This window comes from Molothrus ater, chromosome 8 (genome assembly GCF_012460135.2).
Source record: "Molothrus ater isolate BHLD 08-10-18 breed brown headed cowbird chromosome 8, BPBGC_Mater_1.1, whole genome shotgun sequence".
Classification (NCBI taxonomy): Eukaryota; Metazoa; Chordata; class Aves; order Passeriformes; family Icteridae; genus Molothrus; species Molothrus ater.
In genome coordinates, this window is record NC_050485.2 from 33827005 (window position 1) to 33846878 (window position 19874).

Genomic DNA, 19874 nt, shown 5'->3' on the forward strand with positions numbered 1-19874 from the left:
AATTATTTAAGTTTTATTCCTAAACAATTAAAATGCTTCATTAACATAGTGGAAATCAGCCAGGATTTGATTGAAGCTGTGAGGAATAAAGGGAAATTCCTTACCTTGTATAAAATAATAAGAAATTATTTTTCTTATTTTTCTTCCACTACATCAGCAAGGAGACCAATTTACTGCCCTGCCACCAAGGTTAGCATGCTGGAATACCCAAAATAAAATGCTGGTGTTCAAACATTGCATTTTTCCTACCATTTATTCCCTGAGCTTAAGCCTGGAATTGCTCTGGGTGAAGTTCCCAGCAATTCTGGTGGAATAAATTCCTTCCAAGGAAGGGATGCAGGGGCTGGGGCCAGCCAGGAGCCATGGGAGGCCCTGCAGCATCTCTGGAAAATGGGAAGCAAAGGTGAAAGGGCTGCCCAAGGGCTGCCACTGCTGAGAGGGGTTGGATTTGTGATGGAAAGAGAGGAAAAGAAACCTGGGCTGGGAGCTGGAGGAAGGAAAGTCCCTGTGGGATATTGGATTATCCCAGAACTGGGATAAATGTGGGATCAGCTGCTTGGTGTTGGCTTATTTTTGCACAATATTTCAGCCTTCCACTTTCTTGAATTTAGTTTTTGGTGCAGCTTGTGTCTTCCCTCTGTCAAGGTCATTAAATTGCTACTGAATGGCTACAAACCTCAGAGCAGCCTTGTTTGTCATCCTCTCCCCTTTCTCCACAGAAATTCCCTTCAGACCTTGTCTGCAGAGATCTGAAATTGGGTTTCAAGGCACTTCATCCTTCAGATCCCCGCTCCTGGACTGTGAATCTGGATTTCTGGCTGCAGCTCTCTATCAGGGAGCAGCACCCTGGGTTGTTTTTCTGCAGCCAACAAAGAATCAGCCTCAGGCTGTTGGCTCCAGCTCCTTGATGTATCCTGGAAAACACAAGTGGCATAAACCTGGCTTGGAGCATCCTGGAAGGGACTGGGAGGATGCAGAGCTGGGGATTAACGAGGCTGAATTATCAATATAATCATCAATTATGGGCGTAGGTGGGGAAGATTGGATGTTCTTTTTACAGCTTTGTTTCACAGTTGCACAATTTATTTGGATATTATTTAGATGTTCTTCTCTCCAGCAAATCCCTTCACACCAAATAATGCATTAAAAACTTTATTGTACAACTTGGCTTCCCATTTCTGTCTCATGACTAATTAATTTTCGGACCACACAGCCTAATAGTATCTTTAATCCCTGCACTACTAGAAAATGTGGTTATTTTGTCCAACACATCTAATAATTCTATTTATTTTATCTCCTGGCTATAAGCACTCATTTAAATTAATATCCAATTCCTTGCAAGTGGTTCTCAGTGAGAAAATCGCTGACTTGCAGCCATTTATCTGCAAAAAACGTTCATTAAAATCCAGCTCCTCCCTGGTGCTGTGCCCTGCCACGTGTGCTCACGGGATTTCAGCCCCCACTAAATTGCTGTTTCCTTGTCAACACGATGCCAAAGGGATGTAATTAGGCCCTGATGAAGTTTCCTGCAGAAGACACAAACATTCACAGATGTTCTGATGGTTTTTTTTTCCTTCTGCTGGGTCTTTCTTTGCACCTCCCAATTGTATGACATCCTTTGGAGCACCTAAATGTTGCCTGCGTGGGTGTGGGGGTTTGGGAAATAACACAGAGAATCATTAAGGTTGGGAAAGTTTATTAAAATCACTTGGATCTCTCCTGGAGGAGGGATTCTCCTGTTGGGATGCTCTTCCTGCTCCGGGACACCTTGTGGAAAACTTAAATATGGTGTGCATTGATATGGGGGAGGTTGAAATTAAAATACAGAAACATTAAGGTGAGAAAAGGCTTTTAAGTTTGCTTGGATCTTTCTTGTCCCGCTGGGATGCTCTTCTTGCTCTGAGACATCTTTTGGAAAACTTAATATAGTTTATATAATAGTGTATATAGCTTATATATAGTATAATAGAGTGTGCATTGATATGGGGAAGGTTGAAAGGAAAATATAGAAACATTTAAGTTGGGAAAGACTTTTAGGATCTCTCCTGGAGGAGGGATTTCTCCTGCTGGGATGCTGTTCTTAATCTGGAACATCCTTGGGAAAACTTAAATATCGTGTGCATGGGCATTGGGGCTTGAAAGTAATCCAGAGTTTGATTAATTTTAGGAAAGACTTTTAGGATCTCTCCTGGAGGAGGGATTTCTCCTGCTGGGATGCTCTTCTTGCTCTGGGACATCTTGTGGAAAACTTAAACACGGTGTGCGTGGGTATGGGGGTGTCTGAAAGTAACGCAGAGAATCGTTGGGGAAGAGTTTCCAGATCCCTCCTGGAGCAGGGATTTCTCCTGCTGGGAGGCTCCTGTGGCTCTGGGAAAGGTGTGTAGCAGGGACTGGAGCCAAGAAGCGCCTCGAGCTCCTGACTCCCGCAAATCCCCTCCTCCCTGCCCTGCTTCCCCACCTTTCGCTGCTATTCCGGCCGTCCCGTCCCGCTCGCTGTCCCTCGCAGGGGACACCGAGCACCGCCAGCCCCAGGTGCGTCCCTGGCGCCGCAGGCAGCGACACATCCCGGGCGGGCTGGGCACCGAGGGGCCGGAGCGTGCGGGGCATCCCGAGCGCAGGGGCCGCTCCTGGCGACATCGCGGCGTGGATGGGGACACGGGCAGGTGCGGCATCTCTGCAGCCGGCCGCTCCAGGGGGAGCTCGGGAGGGAGCCGGGCGCTCGCAGCGCGGTCGGTGTGTGCGGCGGGGCTGCGGTGGCGGTGCCGGGGCTGTGGTGGCGGTGGCAGGGCTGTGGCAGGGTTGTGGCAGGGCTGTCGTCGCTGTCGCTGTCGCCGACAGAGCCCCAAGGCCGCGTCCCCCGGCGGGGCCGCTCCCGCTGCAGTGCGCGCTGTGTCCGCCAGGCGGCGCTGCGGGCGGCGCGGCCCGGGCTGAGCGCGGGCTCGGCCGGGCTGGGGCTCGGCAGCGGCAGCGGCGGCGGCGGCGGCGGCGGCGGCGGCGGCAGCGGGAGGAGGCGGCGGCCAAAGGGAAATTTCCTGCCGGGAGCCGCCGCCCCGGCCCACAGCGCCTGCCCGGCCGGCCCGGCCGCGCCGCCAGCGGCCCGCGGAGCCGCCGCAGCCGCGCAGGTGAGCGAGGGCGGAGGGAGCGAGGGAGGGAGCGAGGATGCCGCCGCCCGCAGGTGCCGGCAGCGGCCGGGGGCTCCGAGCCGGGCACGGACGGGGGGAGCGCGGCGCTGCCCGGGGCCGGCCCTGGGCGCCAACGCGGCCACATCCCGGCAGCGGGGGCAGCGGGGGCAGCGCGGGCGGGCGGAGCGGCGGCTGCGGCTCCTCGGCGGGGCTGGGACCGCGCGGCGCCCGGAGATGCGGGACGCGCCGGCAGCGGCAGCGCCAAGGGCACGGCCGGCTCCCCGCGCTTCTTTGGGCATCCCCGGACATCCCTGGGCATCCCTGGGTATCCCTGGGCATCCCCGCTCATCCCTCGACATCCCTGGATGTCCTTTGGCATCCCTGGACATCCCCGCGCGTCCCTGGGTATCCCCGGCCATCTCCGCGCATCCACCCCAGGTGTGCTCCCCGGGCCCTGCCCCGCTCCCGGGATGGGGCTGGCCCCTGAGCTGCCCCTTTAAAAGCGAATTTCTGCCGTCGGTTCCCAGCCAGCCCCTCCTGAAGTCAGCGGGGCCGCGTTCAGGTGAGCGGGACCGGTGGCTGCGGACGGACTCTTGTCCTCTTCCACGGTCAAGGCTGGTGTTGTTTAAACTCCCTCTATTTCCATTTGTTCCATTTATTAGTTGGTTTTCACGTGGCTTTTCATTGCTTTCCTTTGCGGGATTTTATTTTTCTCTTTACTCGCGGCTTTGTGGAAAGGGTTAACGGGTATTTGCTGTGGGATGGAGCAGTGTTTTCTGATTGTGAAAGGCTGTCTCCTGCTTTTCTCCCAGTTTTTCAGGGAGGTTCCTCTCCATGTGGCTTATTTCCATATCGTGAAGTGATTTTCTGTGTGTTCAGCTGTGTAGCTGTCTGTGTCTGATTTGGATGGGGTAGACACTGCTGAGCTGAAAGAAAAGACAGTGCTTATCGAGCTTTTCATTTTTGAAGGGTTTTTTTCCCCCTTAGATGTTATAATCCGTGGAAAGTAGAAATAAGGGTGCAGAGAATTGAAAAAAAAATATTTTTAAGTGAGTTACAGTTGTACTTTCTGTCTGTGCTGTGTTTGGGGCTTGCAAATAAATAAATAAATAAAGAAAATAAGTAACTTCTGATGGGAACTAATGATATTCAGCTGGAAGCTGGGTGTAGTTTAGAAGATATTTAAATGTGGATAAAATGTGCTTTCCTCATGCTGGAGGGACGTTAGCCCGCACCTGGCGTTGCTGGGGAATAAATGAAACCAGTTAAGCTTAGAGTGGGAAATTTTAGGTGGTTTGGGGAGACCGGCTTGGTCTTGATCAGGTGGAATTTGGGCTTGGAGAGGAGCCTTAATGGGGGTAACGAGGTGTTTATGGGGCCATCTGTGGGGTTTGGGGGCTGGCACTGGGGAGAACAGGGCGGGGATGGAGTGGGACAAGCAGGCTGAGGTCCCCAGGAGGAGGGGACCGTGCTGGTGGGGATGCAAACATCACCTGTGGGATGATGGAACCTCCCAGCACAGCGAATTCAGCTGAAAACATTTCTATTCTCAAGTGCCAGGACGAGTTGAAATGTGCGGAGAGAGCTCGGAAATGTGCGAGAAGAAGGGAAAGAAAAGAATGTGAGAAACAAAATGGTGTGGGCGTAGTGTTTGGTGTGTTTGCTGTGCTCCCCAAGAAAGGGATTGCTGTGCTTGGTGTTCCTGAAATGCAGGGATTCTCCCAGGCACTGAGCAAAACTGAATTCCTGCTCTGAAAGCTTTGCTGGCACCTTTAATAAAGCCAGACTTCTTTATGTACCTAAAGCAGGGTGCTGGGGCTGGTTGGGCTGCAGGAATTTCTAAAATTGGGGAATTTTAGCCCATTTGGGTCCTGTGTGTTTGTATTTTGAATTTTTTCTTGCTCTCCACCTCAGATGTTTCTGGTTATTTATCTGTTAACAAACTCAGTCGAGGTTTTTCATCTCTGAATAAGGGTTGGCTTTTCATAGAGAGTTGTCTGGAATCCCTGAATTTTCTTATTCCTACTCTCCTTCCCTCCCCCTCCATGGCATTCCCAGCTCCTGCCTGGTGTCAGGAGTGTGCTGTGTGGGCTGAAATCATGGGAAGATGGAAAAGGATTGCTGGGGGACCCAGCAGCTTCAATACCTGTGTGAAACTCCCCTGTCCCACGCAGGTTCCCGTGGGGCTGAGGGAGGGCGGCTGCTCCTTGCCTTGCACAGAGTGGGCTCTGCCCCTTCTCAGGAAGGTGGAAAGGATTTTGGAGTTTGTTGGGTTTCCAGAGCTGCTGGTGTCATGGCCAAAGCTGCAGAGCTGTGTTATTAACTGGGCTGGTTTCAGAGTGTGACCCAGCAGAGCTCTGGCTGCTGACTGGGTGACCTTTCTCTCACTCATGTAAGAGGTTTTGGGAAGAAAAACGAGTGGACAGGGCTTGACAAACTGCCAGAACTGTGAAATAGAGCTGGAGGAAGTCAAATTCTGCCCTGTCACAGATGTCCTTGGTGTTTTCTGAGAGCCAGACCCGCGTGTTCCACAAACACAGAAGGGTTTGCCTTGGAAGAGACCTCAAATCCCACCCAGTGCCAGCCCTGCCATGGCAGGGACCCCTCCCGCTGTCCCAGGCTGGCCTTGGGCACTGCCAGGGATCCAGGGGCAGCCCAACTGCTCTGAGCACCCTGTGCCAGGGCCTGCCACCCTCCCAGGGAACAATTCCTTCCCAATATCCCATCTAAATGTTCCTTCTTTCAGTTTAAAGCCATTCCCCCATTGTCCTGTTGCTCCATGCCCTTATCAAAAACCCCTCTCCAGCTCTCGTTATCAGCAAAGTGTTCATGTTCTTCGTGCTTGGTGATGCCAGGAAAATTTGTTCAAGGTTTTGGAGCAGGTCAGCTGCAGTGGAAAATACAAAAAGAGCAAGCATGGAATGCTGTGGAGGAGGAACAGCAAGGGAGATCCCCAGGAATAATGAATTGTTTGTTGTGCTGCTGGGAGCACACAGAGCCCACCCTGCTCTCTGGAAGTGTGGGAGCTTCTCTAGGGAAATGGTTCCACTCTAGGGAACCTGAGAGTTGTGCTGGTCCCTCCTAGGAATGATGCTGGCATCTTGTAAAGGTGATGTTGTGTTTCAGTCTCTTGTTTCCAAAATATTCCTCAGCTTGGATTTATGGCAGGGCTGGAGATCCCGTGTGTGGTGTCATCAACGAATGGTGATGTTTTGGTGGAGAAAACCTGCCTTTAAATGGGCTTTTAAAGTGAATTATTCTGCCTCTGGACATGCAATGAACATTTCTCAGGAGAAGAGGCTGAAAACAGATGTTTTGGGTAGAAGATGCAATTGCATCCTTATTGCAGGGGGGCTGGCAGGAAGGGACCACATTTCCTTTATGAGCAGCACAATGGGGTGGGTTTGGTGACTCAGACTCCAACTCTGGCACTTGCTCCTCATGCAGCACCCCTGGGGAGGCTGCAGGGGTTTTTTGCGGGGGGGAGGCTGCATTTTTCCTGGAGAGAGGCTGCAGGGCTTTTTGGGGGGAGGCTGCAGTTTTTTGAGGGGGGGCTGCAGGTTTTTTTGGGGAGGAGGCTGCAGTTTTTTGGGGGGAGGCTGCATTTTTCCCAGGGAGAGGCCACAGGTTTTTTGGGGAGCAGGAGGCTGCAGGTTTTTTTTGGGGGGGGGCTGCATTTTTCCTGGGGAGAGGCTACAGGTTTTTTAGGGGGTTTTGCAGGTATTTTGGGGGGAGGCTGCAGTTTTTTTGGGGAAGCTGAAGTTTTTTGGAGGAGGCTGCGTTTTCCCCAGGGAGGCTGCAGTTTTTTGAGGGGGGGAGGCTGCAGTTTTTTGGGGAGGCTGCAGTTTTCCAGCATCCCTGCAGGCTGGGCAGCAGCAGCAGAGCAGGCAGAGCTGGGGGATGCTGTTTGGATGGCTGCAGTGAGCACCTCTCTGCTCCTTGCTGGGCATTTCATTATTGATCTCCTGCTGCAATATTAATGGCAGAAAATCCCTCTGTAAGCTGCAATATCGTTCTGTGCCCAGCATGGGAAGTGCTGAGAATTGGCTCCATGAATTATGAAGGAGTTTGGAATTGTGTGGTCTTGGTGGAGCATTTATGGCTCCCCTGGATGTGACTGTGGTGTTCTGGGCTCAGGGAATGATTTGGGTGTTGCTTGAGCTGATTTGGGATGTGATGCAGCAGAATTTGGGCTCAATGAGGAGTGGATGCTCTGTGCAGGTTTTCTGCATCTTTTTAAACTCTTATCTTGGGGTTTTTACTCATTGTGCCTTTCTGCACAGGGTTTCATCCTGGTGTTGTTTTTGTCCTGTCTGATCTGAATTGCACAATCCCAAATGCTCTGAGTGTTAACAGTAAGAAAAAAAACTCGCCTGTATTTATTCCAAACTTCTTGCTGACATGTTGATACCTCTTCAGGTGTGTTGTACAAATATATTTAATACTTGTGTAAGCCAGAGCTGAGATGAGACACTGATAAGGCAGCGATTAGGAGGAGCTCAGCAGCAGCAGCATTTTGTTGAAGTGTTTGTACAGGATTTAATTTTGAGTTATTCACATCATGGAGTATTTTTACTTGCTGCAGGTATAATAACAATTCCATCCCTGATATCCCTCTGCCTGCCCAAACCCTCTGTGTTTCCTGCAGAGGATGCCTCACCAGTGACATCCCCTGCCCCAAAAATGCCCTTTCCCCTTTGGCTGCTGGCACTGACTCAGTGCTGAAATGGCAAAGTCAAATCTGCTCACAGAGATCTGCCTGTGTTCAAAGGTGTTTCCTGGCTGAGGGGAGAAATGTGCTGGATTCGTTTGTGGCTTGCAGTGATGGTGGATTGTCACTGGCAAATGTACAACAACTCACTTCTGGGCTTTTCTATCACTTTTATCCCCTCTGTAAAAAGGAAAAAGTGCTCAGTCCTGAAAGCTTGTCTTGGCTGACATTTCCTTTTTCTAATGTACAGCAAGAGTGTTTTTGGTAAGAATGAGAGGTCTGACAAAAAACTAAACCATAAATCGGGCAGAAGTGAGATGAGACATAAACTAAAAAAATATCTGAGTGTTAGAAGTGACAATTCTGGGTTTTCTGTCTTGGGAGGAGGCAGCTCTTCCCCACAGGAGTGTGAGGATGCCCCAGCAGTGGAAGGAGCTGTGCCCTGAAGATAACACACAAACAGGGATGCAGCAGCAACAATCACCAGGAAGAATGAGGACCTGGGAAGGCTTTGGTTTAGTAGGACAATGAATTTTAAAGAGAGCAAATAACAGATTTGCAAGGGAAGAAGTGAGAAGTGTGTTACTCATGTCACTTCTAAGAGATGAAGACACAATAATCAGGGCAGCTGGAGGATAAACCTCTAACTTGTAGGTTTTGTTGCTGTGGAGAAAATAATTTAGCATGAAATGCTCAACTGCACCTCCATGGCAAGGTCTCACCCTCCTGAGCTCCATCAGTTCCAGGTTTGCTGCTGGTTGGGTGTTCCCTTAATTGCTGTGGGTTTGAGTTTTCTTCAAAATCAGTCTCTTTCCCCTGGAACAGCTTCTGGAGGGAGCTGAACTGGAGCTGCTGTGGTTCATCCCAGAGCCCCCTGGAGACCTGCAGAGCAATTTTGGTTGAGCCAGACTGGGATGAACTGGGAACTCCATGGTTCCAAACCCCCCTTTCCAACACAGCAGTGAGTGTGGGGGTTCAGTGCTGGTTAATAATTCATGTACTCACTTTCTATTGTGAGGTAGGATTAGGAGAAAGGCAAAGTAGGCTCAGAATTTTAAAAGGATAGAAAGAAAATTTTATTAGCATTAATTAAAAGAAAGTAATACAAATTAGAACAAAACTTTCAGAACACTTTTCTTCCCCCCACAACTTTTTTCTTTCTCACTGACAGTGTAAAGAAACAAAACTTTAGTCAGTTTATTGCTTCTGGAATAGTCTTTCTTTAGTTTACTGACGGAGAGAAGTTTTTGTTAATGTTATGGAGACTTCTCTATAAGAAAAAACCAGTTCTCTCCTGGCTCTTATGAATAGCAGCTACCCAGAGAAATTTGTAATCCTGAAATCTCTCTTATCTTCTACGAAGCTGTGGGGTGACTGGGGTGGGTGGGGATGTGGGTTGGTTGTGAGGATGGGGTTGCAGTGCTTGACTTTGGGTTGGTTGGTGGAGTTGATGCTTCCCTGTCTGAGCTCTGGAATCCCACAGGTGCCCCAGGGGCTGCTGCTGTCCTGTCTGTGAATTCCCAAAGGTGGCACCAAGTTCCATGAGGTTCACACCACACCTGCTTTGATCTTGGCATTTGCTCCTGTCATCTCTTACCTCCCTTGGTTCTTTGGATGGAGTTTTTTGTCCAAAAGAAAACCTAACTCTGCTAAATAAAAGAGGCAGCATGATCACAACTTGAAGGCAAGACTCTCTGGTTTGCAGGACATTTGATAAAGGAGCTGTAAATATTTCTTTAGCAAGAGCTGTAATTCCTCAGCCGCAGTTTTCACTCCTGACCCTTCCCTCACCCTGTGCACTGTTTCTTTTGCTAAATTCCATCTTGATTGTCTTTTGCCCTTTATAATCTTGTCATCTCTGCTGGTTGTCCTTGGAGGATTTATTTTGCTTTGCATTCCTAGTCTTGGTTTCTGCTGGAATATGCTGTGGATTGCTGGAGCTGCAATGCTGGGCCTTTCCTGAGCTGTAAAATCCTGATTTAAACAAGCCATAAATAATGTTTGCACCCTGTGTTCTGTGGGTTTAGATATCTCAGGGACTGAATCTGATTAATTTAATTTTGGGTTTCATGAATGTCTTCAATCATGCTGCAGAATGTCACTTAAAACATTTAATTATTCAATGATATTAATTGATCTGCAGCCTGTCTTTCTACTAATCTGATACAACCAAGTTTGCAAATTGCTGCTGGGAGCAGGATTGTGTGGAACAGCTTTAGGATAGCAGCAGCAAAGCCTTTGTGTAACCATGTTAAAATGATAGATGCTTTCCCTGTTAAACACAAGCCTGAGTTTAAATGGGTTCATGTTATCATTTTGTTTGCAGATGTCAAAAGCTCATTAATTTTAAGTCAAACTCCCTACCTTGCTGCTTCAAATTGCTTTTAAATTACACGTGTGCTGATCAGTCTTGAAAAGCCCAAATTAAAAACTCAGCTGAGGGCACATTTCAAGGCCACAGATCCAACACTTAATTCTAATCTGTTTTCCACAGGCAAACCTCCCACTCCAGCACTGGTTCCTGGCAGAAGTGGGGGGAGAGGAAGTTGTAGAGACTTAAATATTTCTGGGAAGGCAGAGAGGAAAGGAAAAGGTGGAAACAGGGAACTATATTTAAATAATGACCTATTTACATTACATAGTTTGAGCTATTAGAAATAGACTTAGGAGCTTGTGGTGTTGAGATGGTTGGTTCTGTCATAATGGAGCATTTTTCAAGGAGGAACCTCAAATCCTGGGGTCAGTTTTGGGCCCCTCAAGACAGAATCTTTGACTGTGAACTGCCCGAGTTATTTATCAGTGTTGTGCTCATGTAACTCAAGCTGCAGTTTGTCCTGAAGAAGCTCCAGAACTGCTGCACTGCATCAAACTATTTACCCTTGAAATTTAGCCTCATTTACCAGAACCTCCCAAGGAAGAAACTTGAATAATTTCCTTGGGAAATCTTTGGAAAATCCTTGGAGCCCCTCTCTGTGTGAGCAGAGCTGTACATTGCTGTTTCCAGACGTTAATCCCTGCAGGATGCTGCTGCTGCTGCCCAGGCTCTTCCAGGGCACTTTTGCTCTGTGCACTTTTCCTGGGATGGGATTTAAGGCTGCCCAGGCCATCCCTGAGGGTTTTCCCCTCATTCCACAGGCTGCGGTGGGAGCTGTGATGGGAAGCAGCTCTGGAGCGTGGGAAAGGAGCAGAGGCAGGAGCTGTCCTGCCAGAGAGGTTTGCAGAGCAGTGCCCAGCTGTGCAGGGCTGGGAGGGACACACCAATGGGGGGGGGATTTTTCAGCTAGAAATGCAGCCACAGCTGGGTATTATTATTTTTTTTTTTTCAAAAGTGTGGTAAATGGTTTTTAACAATTTTTAGTTTTTTTCCTGAATTTAGATGTATTTGAAACTCAAATTCAGTGCTTTCTATCAGCTCTCCTGAAGCTGAGCTTAAAACGTGTCTTGTGCTGTTTTGTGTCCATCCAGCAGTGCTTTGGACACCTTTAACCATCTTAAATGACCTTTTTATTATTCAAAGATATTTGATTCGCTCTCTCTGATGAGGGAAAGGAGTTTGGGAGATAAACTGGTAGAGTTTCAGTGTTGGGTAATGTCCATTTCCCATATTTATGTCTACACAAAGAAATCGACTCTTACCACCAAAATAAATGAATCAAAGCTGACAGAACAGGACAAAATAGAGGAAAATATTTTTCAGGTGTGATTTCTGTACAAATAACAACGATTACAGAAAGTCCATGGATGGTTTGAATGGGAACAAAGCAAGGTGGGATTTGGGGATTTGATTAGGAGTGAAACTTCAGCCAGTTGGGTTTTAGTTCCCAGGGGAGGAAGTGGCTTTGTGGGGGAGCAGAGGTTTTGGGAAAGGCAGGATGAGGAGAAGCAGGAATTGAAGTGAGGGATGGCCAGGGTGAGTGGGGATGAAAACCCCACCTGAAGGACAAGGTTTGGAGGATCCATCTCTGCTCCTCCCTTCCCAGGATAACCAGCCCCAGGGAGGAATTCAGAGCTGGTGAGGGCGAAGGGCTTGGAATTTCTGTTTGGAATAATCAGAGCCTGAACACGGAAAACACCTTGCACCTGTGACTTTATGTGCATAAAAGACTTTGCCATAAAAATTGATTTTCAGAGCAAGATCTGCCCTCGTTTTTTAATGACTTGAGTGAGGCTGAGCTGTAGTTTTCACTTAGTTAAGCTCATTTCCCACCTGCTTTTCATTTCGAGACCTGCCATGGCTTTAGTGGTGGTTGTTGAGTTGCTTCGATGTATGAGGGTGAAAGAAAAAGGTGGATTTTTGGAGAAGGTATGAAACAAAAAATAAGGTGGATTTTTGGAGAAGGTATGAAACAGAAAAAAGGTGGATTTTTTGGAGAAAATAAGAAACTAAAAAGATGGATTTTAGGGAAAATACTGTATTTCTCATGAACTTTTCTCCCCGAGGTGATGCCAGCCCTTTGTTGATGCCCTGTGGGCTGCTGCCTGAGGACCACAAACACCAATTGTTTGGGGGAGCATGACTGGCTCTGGCACTGAACACTGCAGCCATTCATGGGCGCTGCCTCGGGGCTCACAGGAACCTTTATCCCTGCAGGGAAACTGGAATTTTCCTCGGGACAGAAGCAACAAAGCCCAAGGGGAAATGAGCCCGTTCAGCAGGGACTTGTTCCATCCTGGGAAGGGCAGGGCAGGAGCATAGGGAAGTCCCCTCTTCCCTCAGCCCAAGGCAGGTGATGACATTTCTTGGTTTTGGGGGCTTGTGGTTGTGTTTTATGGATTTGAGGTTTATTTTTTTTTTCTTAATCTCACTAGGTCAGGAGGGCGTGATGCTTTTCTTAAAAATTCCTTGTTGGATTGGTGGTTTTATTATAGTTTTATGTAGTTATATATATAACTACTCCAGTTGTTATATATTATAGTTGTTATATATTACATTATAGTTTTTATGTTATAGCCATTATATATTATAATAGTTATATATAATATAGTTATTATATATTATAATAATTATATATAATATAGTTATTATATATTATAGCTATTGTAATTTTATATAGGTCTACAGTGCATTGATGAATTGTGTCTGTGGGATGTAAGCATGGCAAAATATTGTGATTTCAGGCAGAAGAGGAACTTTGCAAGCTTCTTTCAGCCCCTCAGATCAATAATCAGAGGGATGCAGCACAGAAATATCACAGGCAGCAATGCATTTGCAGAATTGGTGGCATCAGGGATTTGCTGCTTAGGGGTTTGCAGCAGGAGCTAATAAATTATCAAAGGTATTAAAGAGATTCTGTTAATTTGCAAGGCTGAAAACACTCAGAAACCACAGAGGCATTGTGTAATTCCTCTGTGTTTAAGAACTCCCATGAGGACCTCTTAAAACCACCAGGTGTTTTCTGGCTTTTTAAATCTCCCTGGAAACATCTAAACAATTGCATCATGTCGTTGCTCTTTGATCAGAGTCTTTAAAAGCTGTAACTCTTGTTTGTCTAATTGCAACACGGGATGTTTTGCAATCAGAATTTGGGAAATAACGGCTCCTTAAAATAGCTTCAAGCCTGAGGCGTGGTAAATGCAGAATTCATTCTGGTTATATCAGGATAGTAAACAGTGGCAATCTGTAATTGTTGTAGTAAAATGAATTTTGGGGTCGTTGGGGCAGCAGGGTTGGTGTGTTTCTTTACTTGGATTTTTTACAATTTATTTTAATTATAATCCAATTTAAATAATTGAGCAAGGTTCGTGTTTATGGCAGCAATGTCCTGATGTTGTTGGGTCCCAAAAAGAGGATTTCTCCATACAGAATCCCCACAGCCCATTTTGTTCCTGGATTCCTTGAGAACTTTTTATTTATCTTGTTTTTCCCAAATTGTGCAAGCAGATATTAAGCACGTTTCTGCTGATGTGGCTTTCTGTAGGAAACAAGGCATCCCCTGTTTATAAATTTCTGGAATGCAAAAATCATCTGTCTGCTTTGTTTCCAAGCAAACAGAGTCGGGACAATAGAGAAAGGATATTGTTATTGGGCCTCTGGGATGCTCCTACTGCACTTTATTTTGAAATAGCCTTTAATATATCTGACCTGATGCCCTGGGCAGGATAAGAAAATTCCAAGTGGATTGCTAGCTTTCCTTATTTTGGGAATTTTCCTTATTTTGGGAGTGTCTCTGCTGGTGTTGGTTAAGACTGTCTTGAGTGTCTGTCCATGAGCTTTTGGCCAGGTAGCATCAAGTCTTTAAAACCTCTTTCAGACCTTCCACTTGGATCTGAATGGATGAGGAATCTTCAAAATGCTGGGTCCTAGAGAGGCCAGGATTATAAATTATATCCTAGCTTTGTCATCTGTCACAGACATCTTTTATGAAAACTCCTTTCCTTAGGAGTTTTCCTCCTGAGAAGCTGAGAGGGCTCAGGAACAAAATGCAAACAATGATTATCTGCTGCTGTGGAATGCAACAGGTGCATCTGGGATTGGGCTCATGGGGTTGTTTTTAATTAATGGCCAATCACAGCCCAGCTGGCTCAGACTCTCTGGTCAGTCACAAGATTTTATTATCATTCCATTCCTTTCTATTCCTTTCTAGCCTTCTGATGAAATCCTTTCTTCCATTATTTTAGTATAGTTTTAATATAATATATATCAGAAAATAATAAATCAGCCTTCTGAAACATGAGTCAGATCCTCTGTCTCTTCCCTCGTCCTCAGACCCCTGTGAACACCACCACAGTGATCCAGAGATCCAAATCCAAATTATTCCTCCTTTCACCCTCTCATAACGTCAGCAAATTTCTCCTGTGGGTGCCTGGCAAGGCTTTATTTTAAATGCACTTTGGTGTTAGCTGGATGCCCTGGAGCAGGCAGGGATCCCTCGCTGCAGCCTCAAGGAAAGCACTTGCATTTCCCTCCAGCCTGGTTTAATTGAGCAGATCTGGGGAGTTTTCTGAGGCTGTTTCCAGGAGAAGGAGCAGCTTTCTTGCTGGGAATGCTGAGCAGTGTGTGCGTGGGCTGGGCCTGGGCCTTGTCACGCCTCATTTTCTGCTCCTCTCTTTGGGAGAGACCTCCTGGCCACTGATGTCTTCAATAACATTTTTACTGTGAGCATTGAAAAGGACAATTCTGCTGGTTTTCGTTTTGCTGTCCTGGTGTTTGTGCAGAACAAAAGGAACAAATGCATTGCATGTTCTTGCTGAGTTGACCTCAGCTGCCCGTGGCCCACAAGGACCCACCAGGAGCCAACTGAGGCTGTGCAGGCTCTGTTTCAGCAAGACTTGTGCTGATCTTGGGATGAAATATTTACTCTGTGTTGTTTTAATTGTGAAATAATTCATGGAGTTGGGAATGAACCAGTTATGGTAAGGATGTGGAGCTGCTGGAGTGATCCAGAGGAGGCCGTGGAGATGCTCTGAGGGCTGGAGCCAGGCTGGGACACCTGGGGGTGCTCACCTGGACAGGAGCAGCTCCAGGGAGAGCTCAGAGCCCCTGGCAGGGCCTGAAGGGGACTCCAGGAGAGCTGCAGAGGGACTGGGGACAAGGATGGAGGGACAGGACACAGGGAATGGCTTTAAACTGACAGTGGGCAGGGCTGGATGGGAGATTGGGAAGGAATTTTTGGCTTTGAGGCCCTGGCACAGGTGCCCAGAGCAGCTGGGGCTGCCCCTGCATCCCTGGCAGTGCCCAAGGCCAGGCTGGACACTGGGGCTGGGAGCACCTGGGACAGTGGGAGGTGTCCCTGCCATGGCAGGGGTGGAAGGGGATGATGTTTGAAGTCCCTTCCAACCCAAACCTTTCCATAATTCTGAGCTGGGAATCCATCAGCTCAGAAAGGCCTTGGATGCTGTGCCCAGAGAAGCTGTGGCTGCCCAGAAGCATCCAAGGCCTTTCTGAACTGATGGATTCCCAGCTCTGTGTTGTTCATAGCTGAATCCATCTGGGTAGGCACATCTGACCACCAGGCTTTGAGAGAAAAGTTCATCTGAAAGACAGGCTCTGTTATTTGAGCCTTTCAGAAGCAGCAAAGTCACTGAGGGTGTTTTCTTTGTGCAGAAACAGAGCCTGTGCCAAAAGCTGGGCACAACTCTCTGCCACTGAAGGAGTGGGAGCCTATGGATGTTGGATGGAGCCTTTTCCTGATTTAGAGATAGGGCAACTGAGAGGTGTTTTAAAAACTTTAATTTCCATTTCTGTTTTATGTGAAGGGTGAGACAATACAGATGTCATAATTTACGCCATTGCAATTAGAAGTTAACTATTCTTTAATTACAATGCATTATAAGTGTTTCTTGGTTTATTAGCTTCAGTTACACTATGTTGTAAATGTTTTAAAGTTAATTATTTGAAATTGCTCTATGTGAGTCCTACTACAATGTGTCTTTCATAGCTCTATTTCTCTAAAGTATCTAGTCTTATTTATAAGGCCACCCTTTAAAACTTGGTTCTAGCTCATTTCTCTCTCAACAATGTCTATCCTATTCTATAGCATTTCTAAGTTAGTATTTCTTATCTCAGAGTTTGCATACAGATATAGACTATGTGAACCTTCTATCAAGTTTTGAAAATCTTCTATAAATCTGTATCCCATTTTCCATTTCTCCCATATGGAGAATCCAGCCTGCTTCTAGATTAAATCCCTGTCCTTTGTGGAATCCTCTCTGTAAAAACGTGTCATGCACTGGAAGTCCTGGCAGTCTGCAGTGACAGGAATCTCTGTCCTCATTTTCATCCTCAGCCCTGAGCAGCTCCTGGAGCTCTCTGAAGATTTTTTCCATGTCCATTTTTGCTGGTTTTTGGCTTCTTTTCTCTTCTTCTGTCGAGGTTGGGGTTGAAGGCTCTTGAGAGGATAGTTCATGTTCAGACTCAGGTGTTTATTATTTCTAATTTACAAGTTGTGAGTTCTACAGCATTCTAACAATTCCAAAACGGCTGTCTCTTGTTACAAGGCCTTTTAAGGCTAAACTGTCCAATTAAGAAATGACACCTAAGTTATTTTCACTTTTAACCCAATAACCAATCACTCAGAGTCTGCAATTGGACTTTTCTGTCCAATTATAAAATACCACCCAAACCCATGGAGAAGAGGGTGAAGGAGAAGGACCAGGCTCTGCCCTAAAACCTCCATCTTTCCCCATATATATTACTATATTCTGAAACCTGAAATTTTACGTTTTCCACCCTGTGACATTACACACTTATATTCAAACTCCACACCCACAATCCCAGTGCTATCATTCCATTGTAGAAGTCTTCTCCACAGCCTCAGGTCAAATGTAGTATTTTTTTGTGGGTCTGTGCCTTTCAGCACAGAAAGTCTAAAATTCTCAGCATCCAGGGTTCCAACAGGTTTTGTGTTTCAGCTTGGAGTTGTACAGCTCCTTCCTCCTCAGTATTTGCAGAACAGTCAGAGTCTTGTGTTTTTGTGAGGAATTTAGTCCTTTTTTGTTTCAGCCTCCCACTGGTAGTTTTTGTTTGGTATCTGGATTTCTGGCTGTTTATCCAGCCTTTGAACAGGAACATCTGAGTGCTCCTGGAGCCAGCAGGAATAAGGACTTTAGGAAGAATGGAATTCACCATTTCTTTCTGGGTCATTGTAGTGTATAATGGCTGAAATAAGCAAAAAATGATACAAATCTGAGTTTTCATCTCCCACACTGGACAAATAGTTGGGCTGGCTTCTGCAGAAAGGGCTTAGGATAGCAGCATCCAAGCAAAAAGGTCAAATCCCTGTAGGACATACCCAAAATTTTCAAATGAAGGAAATTTTATGTAAACGCAAACAAGAAATGCTCCCTGAGGGCAGCAACTTTTAATTTATCCTGTCAGTGTTACAGAAAACAAACCTGGAACCCATTTCTGCTCCTCAAAGCATCTCTGGAGGATGCTGTGCGCTTCTCCAAGGACAAGTCCTCTCCACTGGGCTCAGTATGGGAAGTTGGCAGAGAAACCATTTATTCCCATCATGTTAATCCTAAAAACTAAAGGAAGAAAAGGCTGTGGGTGAGCTTGGCATCAGTAGACTTGGGTAATGAAAATTGACAGTTGTGGGGGGAAAGTCTCATCTCCTGCACATCACAAAATGACAGCACAGCTCCTTGAGTCCTGCTGGTGGATCCTGGAATGGCTGGGGCTGGCAGGATGGAGATGAGGGCAATCCTCAAACGTTTCCTGCAGCTGAGGTGTGTGATTGAGAGAAACCCCTGAGATAAAACTCAGTGCCTCAGGCAGGAGAGATTGTGTGTGCTTATCTGGAAGTTCCCTTTCCTCCATGCTGATAACATTCTGAGCAGAGTGAAAATAGGAATTGCCATCCCCAGCCTGGTGTTATCGCTTTGGGAACAGCTTTTCTGTAGCTCCAGCTGATGGAAAAATGCATTCCTTTAATCATATGGAACACAGACTCTGCTGTTGGCAAAGTGGAGTTGTATTATGTGGGATGTGGAAGGGGGAATTGAAGGAAATTCACTCTTAGCAGGCATCTGATGTGGATGCCAGGCTGCAGCAGGGTGGGAAGGGGGTTTGTGTTTCTGTTCCATCACACTGGGCAAAATTATTGTGAAGTCTGTGCAAGGGGGTTTGTGCTGCTGTTCCATCCCGCTGGGCAAAATTTTGTGAAGTCTGTGCTCTCCTTGAGCTGCAGGTGGGGATGGGAGCAGGAGCTGCCCTTGCCTGGCTGCATCAGGAGCTGCCTCAGCCATCCCTGCCTGCTCTGTTTATCTTCCCTTGTGTCCCCTTGAGCCAGGATGGGACAGAGATTTTGGGCAGGAAAAGTTAAAAACTAACCAGAGGAGACAGACAGATGTGAAATAAATGAACTGCTGCTGCTCTGAGTGAAGGATGTTGTGGTTATGTCGGTGTCTTCTTCCAGAAGAATTCTGTCTTCCAAAAATTGTTAACAGGTTTTTGCCTGTTCTCAGCTACTTATTCATGCCCCTGAGCTGCTGCTCTCTGAGGATGTAGAACATTTTTTTTCAGGCTGTAAATCCCATCAGGGAAATGTTTCCTTCTGCAGGGCTTTTGCCATTCTCACTTTAAACTGAATTTATTTCTTTTAACCCAGATATTCTCTTGGCCTGGCACAGCAAACACTGGTGCAGGGTGGCTGAGGGAGTTCTCAGCTACAGAGGGAGGGGAGGGGATGGGAGAGGAAGGTTGGAAAACAGAAATCCTTTGATCTTGGTGGTTGTTTTTGTGCTGTTTGTATTCCTGCATGTGCTGCACACTGGTTTTTCCAGGGCTGGGAGCTGTGCCTGCTTTGTGTGATGGTGAAAGAACATTTCCCTAAGGCTGAGGGGTGTTTCAGGTGGCTATGGGGTGTTTTAGGTGCCTGTGGGATGCTTTAGAGGGTTATGGGATGGGATGGGGTGTTTTAGGGGACTATGAGGTGTTTTAGATGGCTTTTAGGGTGTTTCAGGTGCCTTTGGGGTGGTTATGGGGTGTTTTATGGAACTATGAGGGGTTTTAGATGGCTTTAGGGTGTTTTAGATGACTATGGGGTGTTTTAGGGACTATGAGGTGTTTTAGATGGCTTTTAGGGTGTTTCAGGTGCCTTTGGGGTGGTTATGGGGTGTTTTATGGAACTATGAGGTGTTTTAGATGGCTTTTAGGGTGTTTTAGATGACTGTGGGGTGTTTTAGGGGACTATGAAGTGTTTTAGATGACTTTTAGGATGTTTTAGATGACTATGGGGTATTTTAGATTGATTTGCTGTGGCATGTTCTATGATGTTTATGGGGTGTTTTAGATGCCTCTTGGATGTCTCTGGGGTGCTTTATACGGCTTTGGGGTAGCTGTGGGGTGGTTTAGATCCTTATGAGGTGGCTGCTGGGTCTTGTAGATTGCTATGAGGTGGTTTAGATGGTTATGGGCTGTCTGTGGGGTGTTTTAGATCATTATGGGGTGTGTTAGGTTGTAATGAGGTGTTTTAAATGGTTATGGGGTGGCTATTGGGTGTTTTAGGGGGCTGTGGGATCTTTCAGATGACTGTGGGGTGACTGTGGAGTGGCTTAGATGGTCATGAGCTGGTTTAGATGGTTATGGGATTGCCATG

The 19874-nt window shown here is 46.8% G+C and overlaps 1 protein-coding gene across 2 annotated transcripts in view; it reads left to right on the top strand.

Annotated features, from left to right (window-relative positions):
* Nucleotides 1-3548: 3548 nt before the first annotated feature.
* The window catches only part of PTPRE (protein tyrosine phosphatase receptor type E), a 92679-nt gene continuing 76353 nt past the window's right edge, over nt 3549-19874 (top strand). Inside the window, exon 1 of one of the 2 annotated variants that reach the window (XM_036385900.2) lies at nt 3549-3684. The gene's annotated coding sequence lies outside the window, so the exon portion shown is untranslated. Of the gene's footprint in view, nt 3685-12538; nt 12561-19874 lie in introns of those variants that run through there. The other variant, XM_054515615.1, reaches the window with a different exon arrangement.